Genomic DNA, 25725 nt, shown 5'->3' on the forward strand with positions numbered 1-25725 from the left:
GGGGACAGGCAAATCATACACAGATGATCTGATCTGATTTTTAAGAAGTAGTAGTCTGATTAGTTCACTTGTTTTAACAACCCAATCAGATCGACTAGGTGGCAATGCATTGATTTTATGGCCCTGCCTAAATCAATCTGAATAAAACCATTTAGTGGCACTTATAAACACAGCTGAATGTAGACAAGTAGGATGAAATCTTTCCTTTAAGCTCTTGAGGAATAGAAAATAAAACTACTTAGATAGTGTCTCTACTGAGGAGATTATGTATATAAGGCTAACGCGACCCTGGTTTCCTTGGTTTCTATTCTATCCTAACTTCCTAAACAGAATTCAACTTCTTTTCCGAGTTTCATTCCACAGACATCCCTTCTTTGCATACATTAAGCTCCCAAATTTGTAATTGTGATAGATAAGGACAGAGGACAAAAGGCACATGTGTAAACTGTCAAATAGTTTATTTCCCCAGGGATTATGAAATCCCTGGCCGCTGACCCAGGGCCCAAAGACAGACTGATTATTTTCTGAAATAAAATTGATCCAACGGAATATATGCAAAACAGGGATTCCAAAAGATTCTTGGCCAACACCATTTGACTAACAACTTACTACCTCTCCTTATTAACAGTCACACTCCTTTCTAGTTGGACAAAAGAGTGATGTTTCAGGGCTTTTCTTTTGACTGCCCCCTGTGGAATGGCCAGGTCTCTGCTTTATAACTCCTCATGCTCCTTAGACATCACTCAAATCAAAAGGCCAGTTGATTACAGTTCTCCTGGAATTAGAGTGCAGTGTGTATTCCTAACGACTCTTCTTTCTTGTTGGCTGTGCCCTCCCTACGTCTCAGTTTTCTCATCTGTAAAATAAGATGGTTGACGTGAGTCATCTCTGAGATCCCTTCCAGCACTTGTATTGTATGATTTGATTTGATTTGATTTGATTGATTTGATTTGATTGATTGATTGATTTGAGATGGAGTCTCGCTCCGTCACCCAGACCGGAGTGCAGTGGGATGATCTCGGCTCACTGCAGCCTCCACCTCCTGGGTTCAGGTGATTCTCCTGCCTCAGCCTCCCAAGTAGCTGGGACCACAGGCACGTGCCACCACGTCCGGCTAATTTTTGTAGTTTTCGTAGAGATGGGTTTTACCACATTGGCCAGGTTGACCTCGAACTCCTGACCGCAAGTGATCCGCCCAGTTTGGCCTCACAAACTGCTGGGAGTACAGGCGTGAGCCAGTGAGCCCAGCCCCATTGTGTGATTTTAATAATACATTCTGCTGGTATTTGCACAGACATTTCTATCCTGTACAGCACTTTTGTATCTATAATCTGCAATGCTCCTATTCCGTTGTTCTAGGAAAACAGACCCTTCAATTTCTTCAGAAATATTGGCCTGTCAGATCAGATCAGATCCCCAAGGGTCCATCAGACTTAATATGGTAATATGCTAAGTTCCTAGGGCTGCCATCATGCTGACCATTGGGTTTGCAGCGATTCTAGATTCCTTAGGCATGATAATGCCGGGTTTGTTTGAGAGTTAATGCCACCCACCAGTGTTTGATGTGGCAAGGACTGTGGCATGAGGCAATGAGCTCTAACCATCTTGTGTTGAAAGACAGAACTTTTCTTTCTTATAACTCAGCTTTTATCAAGACTTTAAAATGCAGCCAAGGCATTAAAGAGAGAGAGGACAAAAAAAAAAAAAAAAAACTTTGGAAGGTTTTTATACTTTTTGTAAAAAAAAAAAAAAAAAAAAAAAAACTTTCATTTTTTTTTTTAACCACTACCAAAATCTCCTCCAAACACACAGACCCTACGGTATCCCTATTAAATTATATAGAGCGAGTCCAGCCCTTGACTGTCAGTAAGGCCCATCAGTCCTAATTTATCGCCCCAGGAAACACAGTACAATTATGGTAATAAATAATAATAGGATTCAGTACATGACAACATGAATGATGGAGCCTCTCAGAATTCATTTACATTGCTTTGTGTTGCAATCATCATGCCTCTAATGTAATGCCAAGCAAATGAGCCCCTTTGAATATTGTGCAATCTATTGCAAGTCAACTGGCACAAAACTCACTCAATAAATCATGTTCAAACACATGCCTGTAATGACAGGTAAATCAACAATGAAGTAATTGCATTTAATGTATTGAAATACTGGACCAAAAAAAAGTGACCTCAAAGTGACTTTTTGTAAAAGGTATGATACAGTTACAACAGGGAGTGAGATCCTTCCTGAGAGGTACGCCTTGCTTAGATGCACATGCCAGAACTGATGATGATGCTGTTTCCCAAGCAGATCTTGATTTACCTCTTTTCTCTGCAGTAATCACGGGATTGGGATGCCAGAGGCTTCAAGGGTTCACTACCTTGAATGTAATAGTCACAGGTAGAGTGGAAATCAGCCTCAAGTACAGCCAGCTCTTTTGTGCCTGAGCCATCACCAAGCTCTAAGTTTTGTAGCCAACTCTAAAGGCAACCTGATGAGGAGGAGAGACAAAGCATCAGGAGTCAGAAGGGCTGCATCCCTGCCCCAGCTCTGGTATTCACTAAATCACTGCATGACTCTGGCAAAGTCACACTACCTCTCGGTCCTTTGTCTGTGAAATAATGTTGTTGGACTGTCGTAGCCAAAATTCATTGCAATTCTAACATTCAGTGAAGCTCTGATTCTGATTAGAGGCCTTCACTTTTAAGCAGACAGAAAAGAGTTCCCTGCTCTTCCTGGAGCTATGCTGTTCCTGAGCATTGAAGGCACTGGTTTAAACCGGCATGCATCTCTCCTCATCATTGCCGTTGGCCAGGCCAAGTGTATGTGCTTCTAATTTCTGTGAATCCTGGGCCTGCCCCTTTCTGGGCAAGTAGACAAGTCTGAAAATAGGGCCCCAGGGGCTATGTGGATGAATAACAGACAACATTGAAATGACAACCTTCCCTTCCTTCCACATCGCATCCACCCCAGCTCCCCTCTTCCCAGGGACAACGTCAAGAAGAGATGAAGCAGAGCCTCTGCAAAGCCAAAGGCCACTTAAGGAACTTTCCTGCTCTTGTGAAAAACTCATTCTTGGCTCAAGGGCTCCCCAGGCCTCCCCACTAACCAGCCTTCCTCTCTCTGCTCAATCATCAGTCCCTGACTGTTATCAAAGTAACTCTCATGAACCCCATAATCTTGGAGATGTGGAGACTTGGAAAAGTAGGGAAAAAGAGCACTAAATTTAGAGTGAGAGGATCTGGATTTAAGTACTGGGTCTATAGTTTATCGACATGTGATTTTGTGCAAGTCCCTTAAACTCTCTGTGCTTCTATTGCTTCATCTGTAAAGTGATAATAATACTCACTGTGTCTCCAATGAGGTTGTTCTGAGGACAGGATGATATAGATGAAAAGGTTTTGCTAGTTGTAAAGCACAATACAAAAGTCTCATTTCTGTCATAATTTGGGAGTAAAGAACACTCTGACACAAGTTTACTGTGTTCTGCACTCAAACAGTGCTTCTTATCATAAAAGCAATCATCTTGTTTATTTGTCTGGGTATTTTTATTGTCTGACTCTCCTGAGAGTCAGAAGGAACTTGGAGAGTTTGTTCATATTGTTCATGTGTTACTAGCACCTAGGACAATGTTAATAAGCGTGTATTGAATACATGAATAAATGAATGAATGAATGATAGCTTTTCTTTCCTTTAGGAAATTACAACAAAACACTGAACTTCAAGGCATTTTTCAGAAATGTATTTGATGCAAACCTGCTCCAACCTGTAAACACAGCCTCCTGCTCCATTTACTTTTTGTGCTGAAATGGAGCTGTTTAGAGGGAGATGGCTTTGTGAGCAATGACCCCTACTGGAAGGGTAGCAATTGGAAAGTCTTTCAAGCCCACTAAAATGCCTTCTGAGGCCAAAACTGGGCCACAGTTTCCCAGGCAACAACAATCTAGAAAATGACAGCTCACTTCAAAGCAGGAAGGGATCTGGGAAGCTGGAAAAACCCACAAACATTTCCATATTAGAGAGGTGTAGGAAGTCATGGTTAATGAAAACTGAAAACTGAAAACCCTTGAGTGAGAGCTAACAGGTTTCTATTCTTAGTTTCGTACATCCGTAGACCCCATCCACCCTCTTTAGGATGTCATTCTGTCACCGAACCACAAAGGCTTACTCATAGATTACCTGTGTTCCTTCTTGAAGCAGGCCCCACTCTCCTGATAGCTCCCATATGATACACCCTGATTAGCAAGGCAGCATCAGGCAGAACAAAAGCTCCATTAACCAGGGCTGGTGGGCGGGAAGGCAAAGCCAGAGGCCCTGAGAGGGGAGAGAATGAAACAGAAAAACTCTAATTTTAGAAAATTGTTACCAGTTGCAGGATGATGAGAATGTTCCCTCAAGATGGGAACATCAGGAATGGAGGGCCCCGGCTTTTCTACCTGACCTGTTGGCTCTCTGATGGGAAATGTCAGCCATGTAGCTCTTGGGTTTTCTCAGCACTGCTGGATTCAGATTGATCCTGAAAGCAAGACAGGTGTTTGGCAGCAAATTGCTACCAAGTTAACGAGTTGCTACTTGGTAGTTACAACTCAAAGGCCACACCCTCCACCCTTGGGATTCAAAGGTCCCCTTCAGAAAACAGCCAAGGGCAAGCTGCCTCTAGAGTTAAAGAGGAGGAAGATGGCACCCTATGTCACAAGGCAGCCTCAGGCTGAAGGTACAGGTCTTCTGGTAAGCCCTTTTCAACCGAACACAGTATTGAAGTCAATGGATTGTAGTTTGATCAGTCAGTATGAATGATGAATATGTACCCCAAAATTCCCACAATTAAAAGGACAGCCGTATCCCCCCAATTCAGCTTCCCCCAAGTCCCTTTTCTTTACTCTCATACCTACCATCAGCTCCCTCCCATCTCCGTCATCTAATTCCTCTCAAGAACTCAGGGACAGGGCATAAGCTCTTGCCTTTCGCCATTTGATTCAGCAGCTCCCAAGAGCTGCAGCCCTGCCTGGGAAATGGTTCTGCGCAGGCAGCTTGATTAATGACTGAGGGTCAGCAGATGTCACCTCTTCCACTGAATCCCCAGGGTGCATGCACAGCTCAGCTGGAAACGGGACACCAGAGGACTCTGAGTGAACCCAAGAGTCAAGGGCAAATCCACATGATACCCAACAGGAAGGCCTTCCACTGATTTTCTCCATCTTCCTTTTAGAGTGGATGCTTGGTACTCATTCTTTAAAAGGACCCCTCTTCTTGGAGAATACCTAAATGAAACATGCAAACTGGCGAGGAGAAATTATGATCTATGATTATCTGGATGCCCCAGGACCTCAGGCAGGTACCTGAGGAATCTTAGTACCTGAGAGGAACGCCTATCAGTTTTAATGGGAATTTTCCATAGACAAGCATTCGATTTTATTGTTGATGTTTTCTATAAACACCCCTTTCAACCCTACTTACAGGAAGCAATCATATATTCTGCTAAAATGGACTGAGATTATACTTCATATTTTTCAGCCACTCTTGAGAATTTCAGGCTGGGCACAGTGGCTCACACCTGTAGCTCCAACACTTTGGGAGGCCAAGGTGGGAGGATCACTTGAAGTCAGGAGTTCGACACCAGCCTGGCCAACATGATGAAACCCCATCTCTACTAAAATACAAAAATTAGCCAGGCATGGTGGCATGCACCTGTAATTTCAGCTACTTGGGAGGCTGAGACATGAGAATTGCTTAGACCCAGAAGATGGAGGTTGCAGTGAGCTGAGATCATGCCACTGTACTACAGTCTGGATGAGAGAGCATGACTCTGTCTCAGAAAAAAAAAAGAATTTCAGCCCAGGTACCAAGAGCACACTGCATGTGCACATTAGAACCAGCAATAGAGGGAACTGCAGTGGTGAAGGGAAGCTCCCACGTAGACTTCAGTCCAGAATTCAAAGTGCCTTTGCTGTCTCTGAAATACAAACACTTAGGATATACCTTTTCTTTCTCATTAATGTTTTAGAAATTTTTACCTGAAACTCTGAATTTTAGGATTCCAGGCTATCCATTATGAATTATTCTCATACTTGTATTAGGATACTTTTTCTGGGCTGTTTACTGCTGAGAACAATCTTTCCATACAAAAATCTCTTAGAACCTGAGAGCTTAAGATCAACTTCCTGAGTGGGAGACTGGGCATATCTCCTCTACCTTCATGTTTCCTCCAGGCTCAGGCAGAAAACAACCGCGTTTCAAACTCAGAAATAGTAAATTAATCAAAGGGACCTTATGGATCATGGAATCCAAATCATCATCTTCCACATGAAACAACTAAGGCCTAGAGAGGTTAATGTTTGATTTGAGGAGATACGAATAGATGTGCCAGGACTGAGGTTGGAAGCAGGGTTCATGTTCATTCCAAAATAAAACATTTTTCCTGGTAGTTGACAAATGAAAAGTTATAGGCCAAGATGAGTGAAAGCACACAAACTCGCTAACTCAACCAGTCAGAAAAAGGGCTGAACTGAATGCCAGGAAATATTACCCTAAGTGTGTTCTACAGAAGTAGTCATTTTTGAGATGCTGCAACCAAAAAGAGTTATCAAATTATAAGAGAGAAATATCACTGTAAACAAACCTGTTTAACTTAGCATAATCCAACATTTTCTAAAGTTCTTTAATCAAGATGCTCAAAGATCACTCTTTCTCTTTCTCTCTCTCTCCTCCCTACCCACAGCTGCTTTGCATAAAATGTATTAACATACTATATAGAATTGGCATTCTTCCACAGTGCATACTTCAAGAAATGTTGGTAAAGGGGAAGGAACTCTGCAAGGAATAAAGAGGATTATCCTCTGGTCATGGAATTTAATTATGCTACTAATCACCTGTGAACCTTCAGCCAGTCATGTAATTCCTCTGGGTCTCCGTTTCCTAATCCCTTAAATGGTGGTGGTTAGGAGTGTGATGGTGGACAAGATAAACCCTGCAGTCCTTCCAGTTCAAAATTTCTACGATGACCTGATGTTCAGCCTTCCCAACAAGACTAGGAGATTGCGCCAATCGGAAAAGCCAGAGGTTTGCCCTATATGGACAGCTTAGGCAAGGCACTTGTGTTTGATATGCTCTTCTGTTCCAGCTTGAGGTAAGGAAAGGAAGAAGACTTTAAAACACAGGATTCTCCAGTGGATAACAGTCAGTTCCTCAGGGGTACTAGTTTGAGCCTGGCTGTTACCAAGGTAAAACCGTTTTCTTGTTAAACATATTAAGTCTGCTAAGTATTCAAATGAACCTGATTTTTTAAAATCTTTTTTCTCATGAAGAAGTCAACAAAACATCAAGCCCTTTGATTAAACCTCCTCCCCAACTTCCCAATGATGAAATAACCCATCCATGCATCGCCCAGGGGAGATGTCGCCTGGGTTCACAGGAAGCTCAGAAATAGCCTATCCTATCAAATCACATAAATCCCTGAAACTTTCCATCTTGCTTTTACGATGATTATTAACTTTCTTTTTTCTTTCCTTTTTCTTTCAGAATCTACTTTGTGCTGCAGGCCAATAGCCCAGCTAAGCATCTGGGTCCCCAGCAAGCACTCTGTGCTTTTTTAAAAAACACGCACACATGTTCTGCCTCTTATTTCCTGAGCAGTCCCAACACCTGGAGTGGTCAGAGTCCAAAAAAGTCAGGCCAGGAAATTGAGTTCTTCTTGACTCCTGGCTGGGACATTTAGCCAGGAACATTATGAATGTGTTTTGTAACTAACCCTCTACAAGAGAAGAACAGGCCTCTGCCAAGGAATTCACGAGACCCTGGAGTTTGCAAAGAGGGAAGAGAAGAGAAACCTCACTGATCCATCCGACAAGGAGCTGGACAATTTGTGATTTCATCTCAAATGTTCCCTTATCTCCTACCAAGCAAAAGGAAACTAAATATCACTCTCCCTCCTACACGCACACATACATAAAAGAAGAAATTTTTAAAAAGAGAGAGGAGAAGAAAAAAACCTGGAAGCATTTTTGAAAGCAAAAGGCTGTTTATTGCTGCCAAAGTGCTGATTTTTTTTTTTTCTGCCTCTGGCAACTGTATGAGAATTGGAGACTTCAGCAGAGAAGAAATCCATTCACTTGTCATCGCATAAAACCTCTGTGTTCCACAGAGGAAATGGCAAAATTTCACCCTTAACTGGATTTGTAAATTCTTACAGGGGGCTGGGAGAGGGGGTGGAGGAGAGGTCAGACTGTTCTACATCCTGGGGCTTTCGGTAACCTCACTCTGCCATGTGAGGGAATGGCTTGCCCATCACAGCAGCCTTACGTCAGCAGGGGACAAAGGTAGAGGCTGAAGAGTCAGAACGGGGCGGGCACCAGTCCCCAGCCCAGGCCAAAAAAGAGCAATTCCAGCCTGCGCCACTGCGGAGGGTTCCATCTAAATGTCTTTTAAATGACTCAAGCACTGGGGATGTTTTCTTTTCCCTGGAGTATATCCCACTGCCTTTTTAATAATGATTGTTCAAAACAATTGTTTGTTATTAAGCTTAGCACTGTCACATTCAGTCATTGTGCTAAGCCCAGTATTCATTTCCTCTTTCCCTTTCCTGCGTGTGATTTTTCTTACTATCCATCTACTACCTGTCCTGCTGGATTTACCCCCATTCACAGAAACAAAGTAAAAACAGCAGGAAAGAGCCAAAGGTCATCTAGTCCATCCAGCCATTCTTATCAGGTCAGCTATCCCATTCTGACCCTCTAGGTGTGATGTTTCCATCTCTTTTGTCAAATTCTCTTTGTTCTGCTGTTTTCCATTTTGATATAAAAGTCAAAGTGTGGTGATGGCAATATTCCTAAACGTCCCTGTATCAAATTCTCCTGACTTTCAAAGTGCTGAGGTCAAGATCCAGAAAACTCGAAACCAGAGGAAATCAGGTTGCTAGGATGCCAGGACCATTATGATGCTCTCAGCCTTAATTAGGTGTAAGTAACATCTTGTCAGTGTTCTGCCACATATGCTAAAGCTGCTGGGGCAATTTTACTGACTCTGACAGCTGAAATCAGAAACAAGAGAATCAACATGTCAATGATGTGGCTGGACATGATGGATATATTAAGAGGAGTCTGGAAAATTCTGGACTTCATTACATCGACTCTACTTCTCAAAAGTTCCTGTCAAAAGAATCTCAGCCTCATCAGAAAAGCTCCTCTGGGATCTGATTACACCCAATTACAGGGCCTCCCACAGCCACCTGGACACAGGGGTACTTCTGCCCAAACTCATTGGAGGAGTGATTGAGGGAAGATGAGAACAAGGAAATTGCTGATTTTGGTATAATTTCTACAAATAGATCTATTGAGATTTAAAAGGTGCAATAACTTGACATTTTTGGTAAGTTAAAAACTGCTTAAAAATTGGTTTGCAGGTTGTTTCTTTTTCCATCTTGGCCCTGGGCTATTTTCAAAATGAAAAGAATGGGATCAAGTCCTGAAAACTGAGGTGGAGTTGAAGGCAATAATAAAATTTTAAAGATGACAAAGAGGAAAGTGATAATCTCCTGAAAGTGTTAGAGACACACTTGACTTCAGATGGCAAGTTTCTCAGAAGGAAAGAATGAGGGCAAGAAAAAGGAACTTCTTCTGCTAAGGGGCTGGCGCATTAGCAGGTTGGCCTGAACATGGCTCTTTCTTGTCCAGTCTCGGGGTGCTGTCCTCTGGAAGGCGTCTGCAGCCAAGACCGCAAATACTGGCACATCGTGAACTGCCATTGACATGTCATTTTAAGGATGGGAGAATGCTTGCTACCCCAGCCAGGGAGAGAGAAGATATAGTAACCAGTGGCAGAGCTGGTCATGCTGATATGGCATCATGTTCCTGGAAGATTCCATAGCTGTCAATCATTAAATAAGAGGGCTGAGCCCAGGCTAAAAATACAGCATCACGAGTGTCTTGCAGAGGGACTCACAAATACCTTTTTGCCTGCTCCATTCCCTTTAAAAGTAAGAATTGTCAATCAAAAGTGTGTGTTTACATTGCTGAACGACAAAGTTTTAAACCTCAGACTTGCTGCAAAGACTCATGTCTACGTAGTGCCGAGAGTGGAAGGCTCAAAGAGGGAGCGTCTCCATGGATTTCAACAGAAGGGAGCACCTAGCTTTATAATGGGCCTTTCTATATCACCGTTTTGGCCGGGGGTCCATATGAATTTGTGGTGATATTAGGCAGAGGCTCTGTGGCCTGGCAATGTTGACACTGCTTCAGAAGTTTAAATAAATGTTGTGTGAGTTTTGAAGTGATGAATAAACATCAGTGAAATGGTTTGGAAACAACAGTGGGAAGGGGAAAGCAGTTGTACATTACCTAGTAAGGAAATCATCTTGCCTTTCTATTTTTTTCCCCCACAAGCAAAAAGCAGAAAGATTCCACAGACTTTACTCTGTTAACAAGTAATGGATCATTTTTCTTTCTTTCCCTTTTCTCAGTAGTGTAAATGCTAACTGTTTCCCCCTCTGTCTTATGCTGGATTGGATTGAAAACCTCTTTCCCAAATCACTCTGCAGGCAATGAATCATCAGTCCTGGTGGCTAATGGCTCTTTTGTGAACCCAGCAGGTGTGTAACAGGCTTCCTGTAAGTGGCCTGTCCTGTGTCCCTTGCCTCTTAGACTCCCAAGAAAGGAGTCAGGGACACATGAGAGCTCAAAGGGTCTCAATCCTGGTCCCGTACCAAACACTAAAGAAAACACGAGGCTCTGTGGCCACGAGGACCTACATTTCTATTTCTCAGTGATTAATGCTGCAGACAAAGATTAGGCCGATTAAAATCTCCAGCACTCCCCGGTATGTCTTCCCCCACATAATTTGGCCAAGTGTAACAATTTCACTCAAAACAACATGATTTTTCTTATTTTTCAAGAAATATCTATTGAGTTCATAATGCATAATGTGGCCTATGATAGGTTCTGGGAAATATGAAAACTAATATAATAGCTAATATTGATGGGATATTTACTTTGTCCCCAGCAGGAAATTATACCTAATTTCCTGATATAAGATAACTCACTTGATCTATAGGTCAATAAATAAGTACTATTATGATATGATCGTCTTCGTTTAATAGATGAGGAAATGGAGGCGTAAGTTAAGGAACTGGAAGAGCTAGGATTCATATCCACGCAGGGTGATTCCAGAGCCACAATGCTCTACAACACTGCCTGCCAATAGCAAGACATGATCCCAACCCTTGAGGACATCACAGTCTATTGGTTGGACATTATCTAGTCATATAATTGAGTAATTGGACATCTAAATATAAGTGAATAATGCTGTGAAACACCAAGGCATAAAACCTCATCAGATATTTGCTGAAGCCTCATCTTAATCAAATCAAGTCTACCCTGGTCAATCTACGAAATGCTGCACTCCTGCAATACGTACCACCTCCCCGGAAAAGCTGACTTCTGCTCCTTCTTCAGGAATTGGCATGGTTTGGATGATGTGAACTTCCACCCTGGCCACAAAAAACAAGACCAGGAAGGTTACTTGTATTCATTTCCTAGGTTTGCCATAACAAAGCACCACAAAGTTGGTGGCTGAGAACAACAGGAATATGTTGTCCCACAGTTACGGAGGCTAGAAGTCCAAAATTAAGGTGTGGGCAAGACCTTGCTCCCTTATAAATCTGTAGAGTAAGGATCCCTTCTTCCAGCTTCTGGTAGCCCCAGATGTTCATTGGTTTGTGGAAGCATAATTCAGTCTCTGCCTCTGTCCTTATAGGGCATTCTCCCTGTGTATCTTCCTATTGTCTTCACTCTATGTATGTCTGTCTCTGTGTCCAAATTTTTCATGTTTGTAAAGGCACTAGCCATATTGGATTACAGCCCACACTTACAACCTCATTTTAACTTGATTACCTCTGTTAAGACACTATTTCCAAATCCGATCACATTCTGAGGCACAGGGGCATTAGAATTTCAACACACCTCTTTTAGGCAAACACAATTCAACCCCTAACAATACTCTAGGCAAATGTGAACCGAGAAACTCCACAGCCTCAGAGCTGACCTGGCCCAAGAACTCTGCCCAATAAGAGTGTGCCATATTGAATGGTAACTGATCCACCCCATTAGATTCTGCCTTGGGAGTTTTGGATTCTAGCTGGAGTTTAACAGACAAATCCATGGGGGTGATGGTGTCTCTGGAGCTGCTTCTGATAGACTTTGAAGACACCCCCATCACTAAAATGTCTCCAAAGCCTGAAGAGGAGAATCAAGTACAGGTTCTCTACTGGGCCAAGGCAGCGGCTGAGGCCCCTTTCTGGGCTTCCTTGTTTGTTTTTACTAAATATATCAATTAAACAAACTAGCCAACTGTATTTTTTGTTCTTTTTATGCAAACTAATAAGACTCCTGCCTAACCTATTCTGACTTTTTTCATCCTGTCAAAACTACACTTAAAATTCATATACTATGGAAAACCATTCAAAGTTCATCATCTTTGTCTTTGGTCACTAATCATTCCAACATCTCCTTATCACATATGTACACATATATTTCATATACATGTGTGTACAGTATATATGATTAACAATACACACATAGGTACGTATATTATAGGTATACACACACATATATATGCATATGATGATATCTGCTTCCACATTCCAAACAAGAGTTATAATAACTGCATTTATGAATACATGTATGCACAGAAATGATTATAACTTTCTTGAGATGGTCCTTTGGTATAATAAATAACTATGATGATAATAGTAATAGCTGTTACTCAGTGTTTAATACGCCAGACATTTTGCTAAGGATTTTACATATATTATCTAAATTGGTCTTCACAAGAATTTGGAGAGGTAGGAATTTTTATACCCCTTTTACAGATGGGCAAACTGAGGCTTAGAGACTTAAAGTGATCTGTCCAGCATGACATAGCCAGAATGTAAAATATATGGGATTTGAACCCATGTGGCCTACTGTAGAACGGATGCTGTTAATCACTTTATACTGCCTGTGACTTAACCAATGTGGTGTCATAGACACCTACAACTAAAGAGGACTCAGCAAGTCATTAGATCCTGCAGCTCCATTTTATTTATGAGAATTCTGAGCCACCAGTAAACTGTGGGGCCCAGTGGCTCACTGGTTGGCAAAGCTGGAAATGAAATCTGATCATCTACCTCCAAAGCTGATGCTTTTGTACTTCAACTGTGGCCTTTCTGGGCTGTATCCAGTAGAAATGTCTTCAATTTTTTCCCCTTGGATGACTTCCCTCCTCTGTTTCCTGTACTGATACAGGGTTTCTCCTATTTTTAGAGCATGTTGATTATTTCAATTAGAACCAGAGAAGAGATGTCATGCTAGGGTCTTTGTCTTTTCAGAAAGTTTGACCAAGATTTCTTTAAAACTTGAAACAAAAATTATGATGGTTCATAAAGGGTTCAGCAGGAGCTCACCTGAAAATCTAATTAAGCAGAACACGCATGCCTCAAGCATTGGTAGTAATCAAGGGTTTCCTGGGCTTTCTCTGTATTGCTATCCCCAGCTCAAATACAGCATAGCATTCAGCTTCAAGTGGGGGCTCAGCAGATAGTTTTGACTGACAAAAGCAATTAAAAACATAATATAAGTTCCCAGCAAACCTTGTTATTATTGTGAAGGTGTCTTACATATGTAAGGCAGTTTTAAGAATCCTTTTGATTAGTCATTCATGTAAGTGTTTGAATAAACATTTCAAATCAAGTCAAAATAATCACAGAGGATAATAGCACTTATGGTGTTGCTTAGAGAAATTGTGATCACGGTATGTCTTTTTTTCTTCTTTTCTTTTCATTTTTTTGGAACTGAGTAAATCCATGTAACCTCCTTTGCCTACTTTTCAGTTTCAAAATGCAAAGTAACTTGATGTTTTTCCTCTTGGTAATGATGCTCCCTAGTTGGCTCTAAGAGGAAGACTGAATGCAACTCTTTTAACATATGTGGCTTCACAAAGAGAAGATGGAATTTCTGCAACAACCATTTTCCAAGGATTTCCTTATCACTAACAGGAAACCCACGAGAAGAGGGTAAAAGGAGAGTAGAAATGTAGATGTGTCAGTAGAGGAGTCACCAGATGCTGCCTTTGCTCCCAATCCCAGTTATGCCTGTCTTCTCTGGAATAATTTTATTGCTAATTATCATCAATGTCCTCATACTTAGCAGATGGTCTCTTACAATTAACCCATGTGACCCCTCAGAAGTATTTGACACCACTGCTAACCCGGCCCTCTCTAAACCTCTTTCCTTGCCTTCTCCCAGTCTTTCCTCCTTCCTCCCTGCCTGCCCCTGTCTGCCTTTTCTATCTATATTCCTTCCTCCACCATGCCTTAAGACCTGACAAACCTCAGGCCTGCCCTCATGTTTCTATTTTTCTCATTCCATTCTCACCTGGAAAGAGGGCATCAGTGCCTAGATATTCCGCAAACATGGTCTGACAGCAAGCCCCATGTTCCTCTAACCAATCTAAGATTCTTGCTCCCACAAGCCTTCGAAGGTGTGGACTTCCCCATTCCAGGCAGGCTTTCATGTCACCATCATCATGGTCTTTCTGTGCTGAAAACCTGAGGCAATCAATCTACTTCTTAAGATGAGTCAAGTGTCTCCATCACCTTAAGAAGAGATCTGAAAGGCCTTGGCATGTTATACAAGGACTTCCATACTCTAGCTTTTGCTCATGTCCCTAGCACCTTTTCTCGCCATCACCACACCATATCTTTACCCATCCTTCCATGTACAGGTCTACCTGCAGCTTCTAATCTCCATGACCTTCATGTGCTCTTCAATATGTTTGATTCATGCCTCCCTTTCTTGACACACCAGTTTGCTAACTTCTAATGGCCTTTCAAGGATGCAGTTCAAACAACTTCCAAGAAATCTCTGAACACTCCCATCCCAGCTGAACTTAGGGGTCTCTGAGCATAGCTCTGCTTGTTCTTCTGTGTTTCCTGAGAGACACTATGGCTACACATGACTAGGTACACAGTGTTAAATTAAGCTTAACCTAAAACGGCCTCCTTACATATTATCAGTTTGGCCCAAAAGTTTCTCCATACATAGTAAACTATAACTTAACTGGATGTGTAAACGGATCATAACCTACTCTTACACCAGTAACTTAGTTTCAGCCAATTGAAGGCAGCCAACTGTTCAAATCATATTTAAATAAGAGAAACACCAAGCTGTAACCTATATGAAACCACCTTGGCAAAATGTATGACGGTGAGAGAAATCTGACATAGCTGACTTTGTCTTGCTTCTAACCTCAAAATCTGTGTACGTACATTCTTGAGCATAGGCCATGTTAATTATGGGAGAAATTTAGTTTAGAGTTTAATGTTAAATCAGAGATGATAATAGTCTCTTCTGAAAGTAATCCCCTCCTTGCTCAGGGACCAAACCACCTTTGTAAAACTAACAAATTTGCCACAGGTCAGAATTATGGTTCAAGAGTCATGTAGCTGTGCCTAGAAATAACATCACTCTTATAAACCTAAGATTATTGTTTAAAGTATTTTTCAGATCCTTCATTCTGATAGACCAGCTGGCACCAACAAGATTACTAACCCATACCAAGAAACTGACATAAGTGGTCTTGTCATCCCCACCTAGGGAACTAACTCTGCACAAGAAGACAGCTTTAACTACCTATGATTCCATCCCCAACCCAACCAATCAAGATTCCCCATTCCCCACTGCCCTGCCCATTAAACTATTCTTGAAAAATCCTACCCTCTGAATTATTGGGAAGACAGACTTGGCAATTATCTACTGTCCTTCCACTTGGCTGGCCCTCCAATTATTAAATGCTTTCTTTGTTGCAAAATATGCTGTTCTTGGTGCATTGGCTTTTCTGGGCAGCAGACAAGATGAAGCTGGTTGGTCAACTACAAATCCAGCTGTTTTGTACCTCACTTCTGCTTTCTGTATGTCATTTTCCATTTTCTGTCCATAAATAATCTTCAACCACACAGCAGCACCAGAGCCTCTTGGAACCTATCCTGGTTTGGGAGGCTGCCTGACTCATGAATCATTCTTTGCTCAATTAAGCTCTGTTTAGACAACTTTAATTTGTCTGAAGTTTTCCTCTTAATAACATTTTACTTATTTCTGTGCCTCCCTCTACTTTGCCACAACACACACTTGCCACAGGAAATATTCCACAGCAGATATTTATAAGTATTGGTGCATTAGTCCATTCTCATGCTGCTATGAATAAATACCCCAAACTGGGTATTTCTAAAGAAAACAGGTTTAATTGACTCACAGTTTCACATGGCTGGGGAGGCCTCAGAAAACTTAAAATCAAGGTGGAAGGCACCTCTTCCCAGGGTGGTGGGAGAAAGAATGAGAGCAAGCAGGGGAAATGCCAGATGCTTATAAAACCATCGGATCTCATGAGACTCACTCACCATCGCAAGAACAGCATGGGGGAAACCACCCCCTTGATTTAATTACCTCCATCTTGTCTTGCCCTTGACACGTGGGGATTATTACAATTCAAGGTAAGATTTGGGTGGGAATACAGAGCCACACCACATCAATTGGATAAATAAATGATGGTCAGAGTCACACCATAAATTGTGAAGTAGGAATTCAAATGCAAGTAAATCCAAATCCATTATTTTTTTCATTACAATATATGGATCCCAACAAAAATGGAGATCCCATGTGCACCAAGAGAGTGACTTGGCAGATAGTTCATGTAAATAATAACAGGAGACTCTGTTTCTACTGTTAACTTTATTGATATTTTCTGTGCATAATTAGAACAACACAATCCTATTTGTCTACCCACAAATAACAGGTTATTTCAACATACAAACAAAATTTTTTAAAAAACTTATTTTCCCTCTGTGTGCCACTGGTTAGAACCAGTATAGTAAAAATTCCCTTTTGAGAGAATTTCCCCTGTATTCTTCATCCCAATGGGTTTGTAAAGGTTGAGATGTGTTGAAGTAAGTGTGACTATGGACTCAGGAGCAAATGGTTCTAATACCTCCATCTACCTACTTCCTCATTTTATTTCCATTTCTCTGGTAAAAGATGTTGAAAGTTCAAAGAACTCTAGTGTTGGTAAGATGAGGAAGAAATAGCCCAGCCTAGAAAGCTGTTTTAGGCACAAGTATCTCAAATCACCCAGGCGGGGGAAGTTCATGAGAATTCAGACTGAAAACTCCACAGCTTCCTTTGGTAGAACTTCACAGTGTTCCATCGACAAAGAAGTGTCATCCCTACTTAATGATCAAGAGGTTTCTGTAGAGGATGTGCTTTGTTCTCCGGGAAGCATCTTCAGAAGGCAGTCATGGTGGTCCAACTGCTTTATATGCTTGCTGGGAACCATCCTGTTTTCCAGTCAACTGACTCTCCTCAGGCTAAAGGGGGAAAATGGTGATTTTTTTTTAACGGAGTCTCCTTCTGTCACCCAGGCTAGAGTGCAGTGACACGATCTCAGCTCACTGCAACCTCCACCTCCCGGGCTCAAGTGATTCTCCTCCCTCAGCCTCCTGAGTAGCTGGGATTACAGGCATGTGCCACCAAGGCCAGCTAACTCATGTATTTTTAGTAGAGATGGGGTTTCACCATATTGGCCAGGCTGGTCACCAAACTCCTGACTTCAGGTGATACACTCCCCTCTGCCTCCCTAAGTGCTGGGATTACAGGTGTGAGCCACTGCACCCGGCCAAAAATGGTGAGTTTTAACCTAAACTACTTTTCTTGGAAGTTGCTTCTGAATTTTCAGGGCCATAGGAAATAAAAGCACAAACGGTGAATGTTATGACAAACCAGTGGAATTCAGTAAACATTGTTGATTTCCCATGTTTAAATGCTTGTCAAGAATAGGTCGGTATAATATTTATAAATTTTGAATCCTAGAATACTTCCCTTCTAGATGAACGACTTTTTCTTATCTGCTTTTGGGTAGGTGTGTTGTATCTTATTTAAGCCCAAGTTACATCTTTTTAAGCGAAGGAGAAAACATTTTGGAGTGATCTACCAGCCACATATTCTGGTTCTCATTTGCAGCGTCAACAACTACCAAAATAATAACAGGTGGAATTGAAAGTGTTTCGGCAGCCATTTCTCTCATCTTCTTCTCTCTCCTTTTTCTCTTTCCTACTACCCACCAAGCCAGGATAACATCATATTAAAGAAAAAAGATACACAGATGACTAGGAAATCCTTTATATGAACTAAGAAATAAAGATATGTTTTCAGTTTGGAATTAGAATCAAACATGAAGGAGAAATGAAAAAAAAATATGTACTTGGTGCTTACAATACACCAGAACATTAAGTAAGAATTTTGTTTACATATTCTTATTTAATCTTCAAATTAACCCTATGGGGCAGGTGATATTTTTCTACAGATAGGAAAAATGAAGCTAACATGATTATTGCCTAATGTTATACAGTTAGTAAAAGGGAAAAACCTAGATTTTTAACCCAGCTCCAATGTCCAAAGTCTAAACTACTACAACTTTCTCCCTTCTGAGATAAAAATCATGTTTTAGGCTGGGCGCGATGTCTCACGCCTGTAATCCCAGCACTTTGGGAGGCTGAAGTGGGCAAATTACCTAAGGTCAGGAGTTCAAGACCAGCCTGGCCAACATGGAGAAATCCCATCTCTACTAACAATATAAAAATTGGCTGGGCATGGTGGCACATGCCTGTAATCCTAGCAACTCAGGAGGCTGAGGCAGGAGAATTGCTTGAACCTGGGAGGTGGATGTTGCAGTGAGCTGAGATCATGCCACTGCACTCCAGCTTGGGTGACAGAGCAAGACTCTGTCTCAAATAATAATAATAATAATTTAAATAGTAATTATCAAAAAATAAATGTTTTGATAAATGTGGTTAATTTGGAGGAAAGCCCTAATATATAAGAATGGAGATTTATCTATGGGACAGTCAGGATTGAAGGGGACCTTCCAGAGCTATGTTTATTCAGAACTAAAGTACTAACTGAACTTTGAGTTACTCCTTTATACAATGTGACACAGCTGCCTGGAGTTCACTCCATCTATCCTTGGGCTAGGCCGCCAGGAAGGTAGGAACCAAGAATAGAGGATCAACTTTTGCAAGTTAACCCTTCCTTGTTAATATCTTTTTCTAAACAAGTGGGATGGCCAATGACAGCCACTTACCAGCAACCTAATAGGATTCAGAATTGTAATGGGTGCCAGTTCATACTAGCAGTAAAATCAGCTGAAGGAAAAACTAATCATTGTGTGATGTAAGTAGGCTAGGCAGTTAACCCAAGCATTAGCAGGCTCCTTCCAGACAGCAGAGGGCACTGAACAGCAAGAGGAGAAGCCAGAGGAGGGAAACCGCATTCACAGGCTGCACTCAGTAGTTCTGACATTCATGACTGCTGTTCTAGTTATGTGTACTGCCCTTAAAAGGAAGGAATAGGCTGCGCGTGGTGGCTCACGCCTGTAATCCCAGCACTTTGGGAGGCCGAGGCAGGCAGATCACGAGGTCAGGAGTTCGAGACCAGCATGGCCAACTAAAAATACAAAATTAGCCAGGTGTGATGGTGTGTGCCTGTAATCCCAGCTACTCAGGAGGCTGAGGCAGGAGAATCACTTGTACCCAGAAGGTGGAGGCTGCAGTGAGCCGAGATCATGCCACTGCACTACAGCCTGGGCAACAGAGCAAGACTCCATCAAAAAAAAAAAAAAAAAAAAGAAGGAATATCACAAAGTTTAATTCTCAATATCCCCTACACAACACAGAACACATGAACTATGAAACAAAAAAAAAGTGTTAAGGTTTGACATAATTAAATACACAGCCATTTGTTCTGAGTAATACATTTTATTCCTATGAGAAAAACCACTGTTTAAAAAAGAGAGAGAGAAAATTTCTAAAGACATTTTTATGGCCCAGTTATTTGCACAGCCAACCACCCTCAGTCCAATCCCGAAATTTTATTGTGGATCTGTTTATTGTGTAGGAAAAAAGAAGATAGCACCTGTGCTAAAATTTAGAAGGTAGGAACAGTTGATAAGAAAGAAAATTGTATCATAGTTTTATAGGCTGTTCTACTAAATTTCTCAGGCAAAAAAATTGCTCTGAGACTGGTTATGATTCAGTTCAGCTATTTCTTGATACACTTCTGGGTTTAGTTTATGTAATAACATTCCATTTCCATGGCATGTCTTTTGTTTAAGGACCTCAGAGCACTTTAAAATGCATCAAGTCCTTCACCCTCCCAACATCCCCGTGAAGTGGGTTGTAGGCAACCGGTGGCTTCATCTGTCTTTTACAGATGAGACCCTCAAGGCCCCAGCTCAAGGCCTTTGCCACTGGCCTGCACAGCCTCTCATTTCTTCTTCTTCTTCTTTTTTTTATTTTGAAACAGAGTCTTGCTGTGTCACCCAGGCTAGACTGTGGAGTGCAGTGGCAGCACAATTTCGGCTCACTGCAAGTTCCACCTCCCAGATTCACACCATCAGCCTGCCTCAGCCTCCAGAGTAGTTGGGACTACAGGTGCCCACCACCACACCCGGCTAATTTTTTGTATTTTCAGTAGAGATGGGGTTTCACTGTGTTAGCCAGGATGGTCTTGATGTCCTGACCTTGTGATCCGCCCTCCTTGGCCTCCCAAAGTGCTGGGATTACAGGCGTGAGCCACTGCACCCAGCAGCTTCTTCATTTCTTAAACCTATATCTCCTCCATATAAGTCTAAACATCAAATCTTCAGGGATCTCCTTCTTCCCAGAGGGTAACATTGATGAAAGTCAGATACACAGGAGACTAAGTTTCCATTCATTCAGAAATATGTATTGAGCACCTAGTGTATTCCAGACACTGTTCTAGGAACAGGGCATGCAAAACAGGAAAAAAAAAAAAAAAAATCCATGTTCTTTTGGAGCTAACATTCTCATGGGGAGATACACAATCTACATAATCAATTATATGGTATGTCAGAAAACGATAGGTTCTCTGGAAAAAAAAATTAAAGCAAAGTCAGGGGAAATGAGGAGGAGTGACTGTTAGGAATTGCTGGTCTCACCAAGCAGGTGACATTTGAGCAAAGGTTTAAAGGAAAGAGCCAGGGTGCTGCCTGGGTCCCAACCTTCCAGTCAGGGGAGGAGCTTATGTGAGGGCCTGAGGAGGGGGCTTGCCTGGAGAGTCTGAGAAAAGGGAGGCGGTCTGTGTGGCTGGAGTAGAGCGAGGACCCAAAGCCAGAGGGGAGCTGGGGCAGAGGAGGAGGTTTCGGAGGCTGCCATGACAAGACGGCCACTTCCTACCCCAGACCAGGTGACATGCGGACACACAGGAGGGTCTGAGCAGAGACCTGTCGCCTTCTACTTGTATGCAGAAGCCTAGAGGAATGTGGGCGCTTTATTTGAGATGTTTGTTTTTTCAGAACAAGAGGATTTTGTTTTGATTTTCCACATAGAAAATTCTGGTAAAATATTAAATATATCTTTTTTTCCTTCAAATTATGCATATGTCCTAGCTTCCTGGGGCTGCCTTCACTGAGCACCATAAACTGGGCAGCTTACAACCACAGTTAAGCACTGGAGGCTAAGACTCCAAAGTGCAGGTGTTGGCAAAGACATGAACCCTTGAGTCCTTCCTTGGCTTTTCCTAGCTTCTGGTGGTGTGCAGACAATCAGTGGCCTTGTGTGGCTGGCAGCTATGTCAATCTCTGCCCCTATCATCATGTGACCTCTCCCTGAGTGTCTCTCTTCTCTTATGAACACATCAGTTATATTTGATTGGGAGCCCAACCTACTCCAGCACAACCTCATCTTAGTGTAACTACAGGCACACCTTATCTTATTACGCTTCACTTTCTTGCCCTTCACAGAAATTGCATTTTTTACAAATTGAAGATTGGTGGCAACCCCACAACAAGGAAGTCTATTGGTGCTATTTTTCCAGCAGCATGGACTCACTTCGTGTGTTTGTGTCCCATTTTGGTAATTCTCCCAATATTTCACCCTTTATTATTATTATTTATTTTGTCTGTCTTGGCGGTCTGTGGTCCATGATCTTTGATGTTATTATTATAATTGTTTCAGGGCATCATGAACCACACCCAAACAAGACAGTGAACTTAATAAATGTTGTATATGTTCTAAATGTATATGAACTGCACCATGGACTGTTAGTTTCTCCATTTCTCTCCCTCTCCTGGGGTTTTCCTATTCCCTGAGATACAACATATTAAAATTTGGCCAATTACTCACCCTACAATGGCCTGTAAGTGTTCAAGTGAAAGGAAGAATCATGCTTCTCTCACTTTAAATGAAAAGCTAGAAATGACTAAGCTTAGTGAGGAAAGCAGGTCAAAAGCTGAGACAAGCTGCAAGCTAGGACTCTTGCACCAAACAGCCAAGTTATGAATGCAAAGGAAAAGTTCTTGAAGGAAATTAAAATTGCTACTCCATTGAACACACAAATGATAAGACAGTGAAACAGCCTTATTGCTGACATGGAGAAGACTTTAGTGGTCTAGATAGGAGATCAAACCAGCCATAATACTCCCTTAAGCCAAAACCTAATCCAGTGCAAGGCCCTAACTCTCTTCAATTATGTGAAGACTGAGAGAGGTTAGGAAGCTGCAGAAGAAAAGCTGGAAGCTAGCAGAGCTTGGTTCATGAGGTTTAAAGAAAAAAGCCAGCTCTGTAAAATAAAAGTACCAAGTGAAGCAGTAAGTGCTGACGTAGAAGCTGCAGCAAGTCATCCAGAATATCTAGTGAAGATCATTGGTGAAGGTGGCTACACTAAACAATACATTTTTAATGCAGATGAAAGAACCTTCTATTGGAAGAAGATGTCATCTAGGACATTCACAGCTAAAGACAAGCAGTCAGTGTCTGGTTTCAAGTTTCAAAGGGCAGCCTGACTCTTGTTAGGAGTGAATGCAGCTGGGGACTTTAAGTTGAAGTCAACGCTTATTTCCTGTTATGAAAACCCTAGGGCCCTTAAGAATTATGCTAAATCTATTCTTCCTGTGCTCCAGTAATGGAACAACAAAGCCTGGATTACAGCACATCTGCTTATCACATGTTTTACTGAATATTTTAAGCCCACTGTTGAGACCTACTTCTTGAATAAAAAAATTCTTTTCAAAATTTCTGCTCATTAACAATGCACCTGGTCACCTAAGAGCTCTGGTAAAGATGTACAAAGAGATGAATGTTGTTTTCCTGTCTGATAACAAAGAATCCATTCAACAGCCCCTAGATCAAGGAGCAATTTTGACTTTCAAGTCTTATTATTTAAGAAATCCATTTCGTAAGGCTATAGGTGCCCTAGGAATTGATTCCTCTGATGGGCCTGGGCAAAGTGAATTGAAAATTTTCTGGAAAGGATTCACAATTCTAGATGCCATTAAGAACACTCATGGTGCGGGACAAAGGGAAGCGAAGCCGGAACTGCAGCCACTTTCTCTGCCCTTGGAAAGATCATCTTACACTCCACCTCCCACCCCAGCTCCTGCGATACAAATGCCCAGCACACCAGGGTTTGTGAGATACAATCCATACAGTCATCTCACCTACAACAACTACAGGCATGGAGGGAATCCGGGCACCAACAGCCAGGTCACCGCATCCTCTGGTATTACGATACCAAAATCCCCAAAGCCACCAGATAAGCCGCTGATGCGCTACATGAGGTACAGGTGGAAAGGTCTGGGACCAAGTAAAGGCTTCCAACCCTGACTTAAAGTTGTGGGAGATTGGCAAGATAATTGGTGGCATGTGGTGAGATCTCACTGGTGAAGAAAAGCAAGCATATTTAAACGAATGCGAAGCAGAAAAGATAGAGTACAATGAATCTATGAAGGCCTATCATAAATCCCCCATATACCTTGCTTACATAAAAACAAAAAGTTGTGCAGAAGCTGCTTTAGAGGAAGAAAGTTGACAGAGACAGTGTCGCATGGAGAAAGGAGAACCATACATGAACATTTAGCCTCCTGAAGATCCAGATAATTATGATGACAGCTTTCCAATGACGCATATAGCCACCGCCCGTTTCCAGAGAAACCACCGCCTCATCAGTGAAATCCTTAGTGAGAGTGTGCCAGATGTCCGGTCAATTGTCACAACAGCTAGAATGCAGATCCTCAAATGACAGGTCCAGTCCTTAATCATTCATCAGCGAAAACTAGAAGCTGAACTTCTTCAAATAGAAGAATGACACCAGGAGAAGGAGAGGAAATACCTGGAAAGCACAGATTCATTTAACGATGAACTTAAAAGGTTGTGTGGTCTGAAAGTGGAAGTGGATATGGAGAAAATTCCAGCTGAGATCGCACAAGCAGAGGAGGAGGCCTACAAAAGGCAGGAGAAAAGGGAGAAGGAGGTGGCAGAGCAAGCTGAGCATAGACAGAGCAGCATTGTTCCTAAGGAAAAACAAGCAGCCAACAAAGGCGAGGAGAAGAAAGATGACAAGAACATTCCAATGGAGATGGACGAGGCATGCCTTGAAGAAACGACAGAGAGCCAACAGAACAGTGAAGAAGGCACATCTACTCCTGAGGACAAGGAGAGTGGGCAGGAGGGGGTAGACAGTATGGCAGAGGAAGGAACCAGTGATAGTAACATTGGCTCAGAGAGCAACAGCGCAATAGTGGAGGAGCCGCCAAAGGTCCCATACCAGAAGATGAGAAAAAAAGAATAAATCTTGCCGTGTTTTATGTGTTGTAAATACTTTTTTAAATGAAAAAATGTTTTTTGGTTTAAAAAAAGGAACATTCATGATTAATGGGAGGAGGTCAAAATATTCTCATGAACAGGAGTCTGGAAGAAGTTGATTCCAGTCCTCATGGATGACATTGAGGGGTTCAAGGCTTCAGTGGAGAAAGTCACTACAGATGTGGTGGAAACAGCAAGAGAACTAGAAGTGGAGCCTAACTCAGTGAGATGACTGAATTGTTGCAATCTCATGACAAAACTTGAACAGATGATTAATTTATGGATGAGCAAATAAAGTGGTTTCTTGAGATGGAATTTACTCCTAGTGAAGATGCTGTGAACATTACTGAAAAGGCAACAAAGAATTCAGAATATTATGTACACTTCGTTGATAAAACAGCAGCAAGGTTTGAGAAAATTGACTCCAGTTTATAAAGAAGTTCTACTGTGGGTTAAATGCTATCAAACAGCATGACATACTACAGAGAAATCTTTCTGGAAAAAAAGAGTCAATTGGTATGGCAAACTTCATTGTTATCTTATTTTAAGAAACTTAAACATTTTAAGAAATTGTCACAGCCAACCCAACCTTCAGCAATCACCACCCTAAACAATTTGTGTGACTCAATTTATTGTAATATTTACTTTATTATGGTGGTCTGGAATTGAAGCCACAATATCTGTGAAGTATGCCTGTAATTCCACCTGCAACGACCCAATTTCCAAATAAAGTAACCTCTGAGGTACTGAGGATTAGAATTTTAACATATCTTTTGCAGGAGGAGAAAACAATTCGACTCATAACACTATGTCTCCCAACAATTTCGACTCTGGCCCCTGGGTTGAACACCTGCCTCCTGAGGATCAGGGTAGTCAGCAAACATCCAGGGTATAGATTAGCTCTGACACTAGAAATCTCGGCAAGCAGGGATGGTACCCAGCACCTGCTCTCAAAAGCTCATTCCTCCATGATGCACTGGAGAGGAGACTCTTTCCCAAGACCCAGCTGGGTATGAAATGCTACAAACACCTCTGCTGCATTTCTTTTC

At 41.9% G+C, this 25725-nt stretch overlaps 1 pseudogene; it reads left to right on the top strand.

The window, feature by feature from the left end:
* Positions 1–24070: 24070 nt before the first annotated feature.
* LOC111544077 lies at positions 24071–24716 on the top strand (annotated as a pseudogene).
* Positions 24717–25725: the final 1009 nt, after the last annotated feature.

Source organism: Piliocolobus tephrosceles, chromosome 7, assembly GCF_002776525.5.
Source record: "Piliocolobus tephrosceles isolate RC106 chromosome 7, ASM277652v3, whole genome shotgun sequence".
Taxonomy (NCBI): Eukaryota; Metazoa; Chordata; class Mammalia; order Primates; family Cercopithecidae; genus Piliocolobus; species Piliocolobus tephrosceles.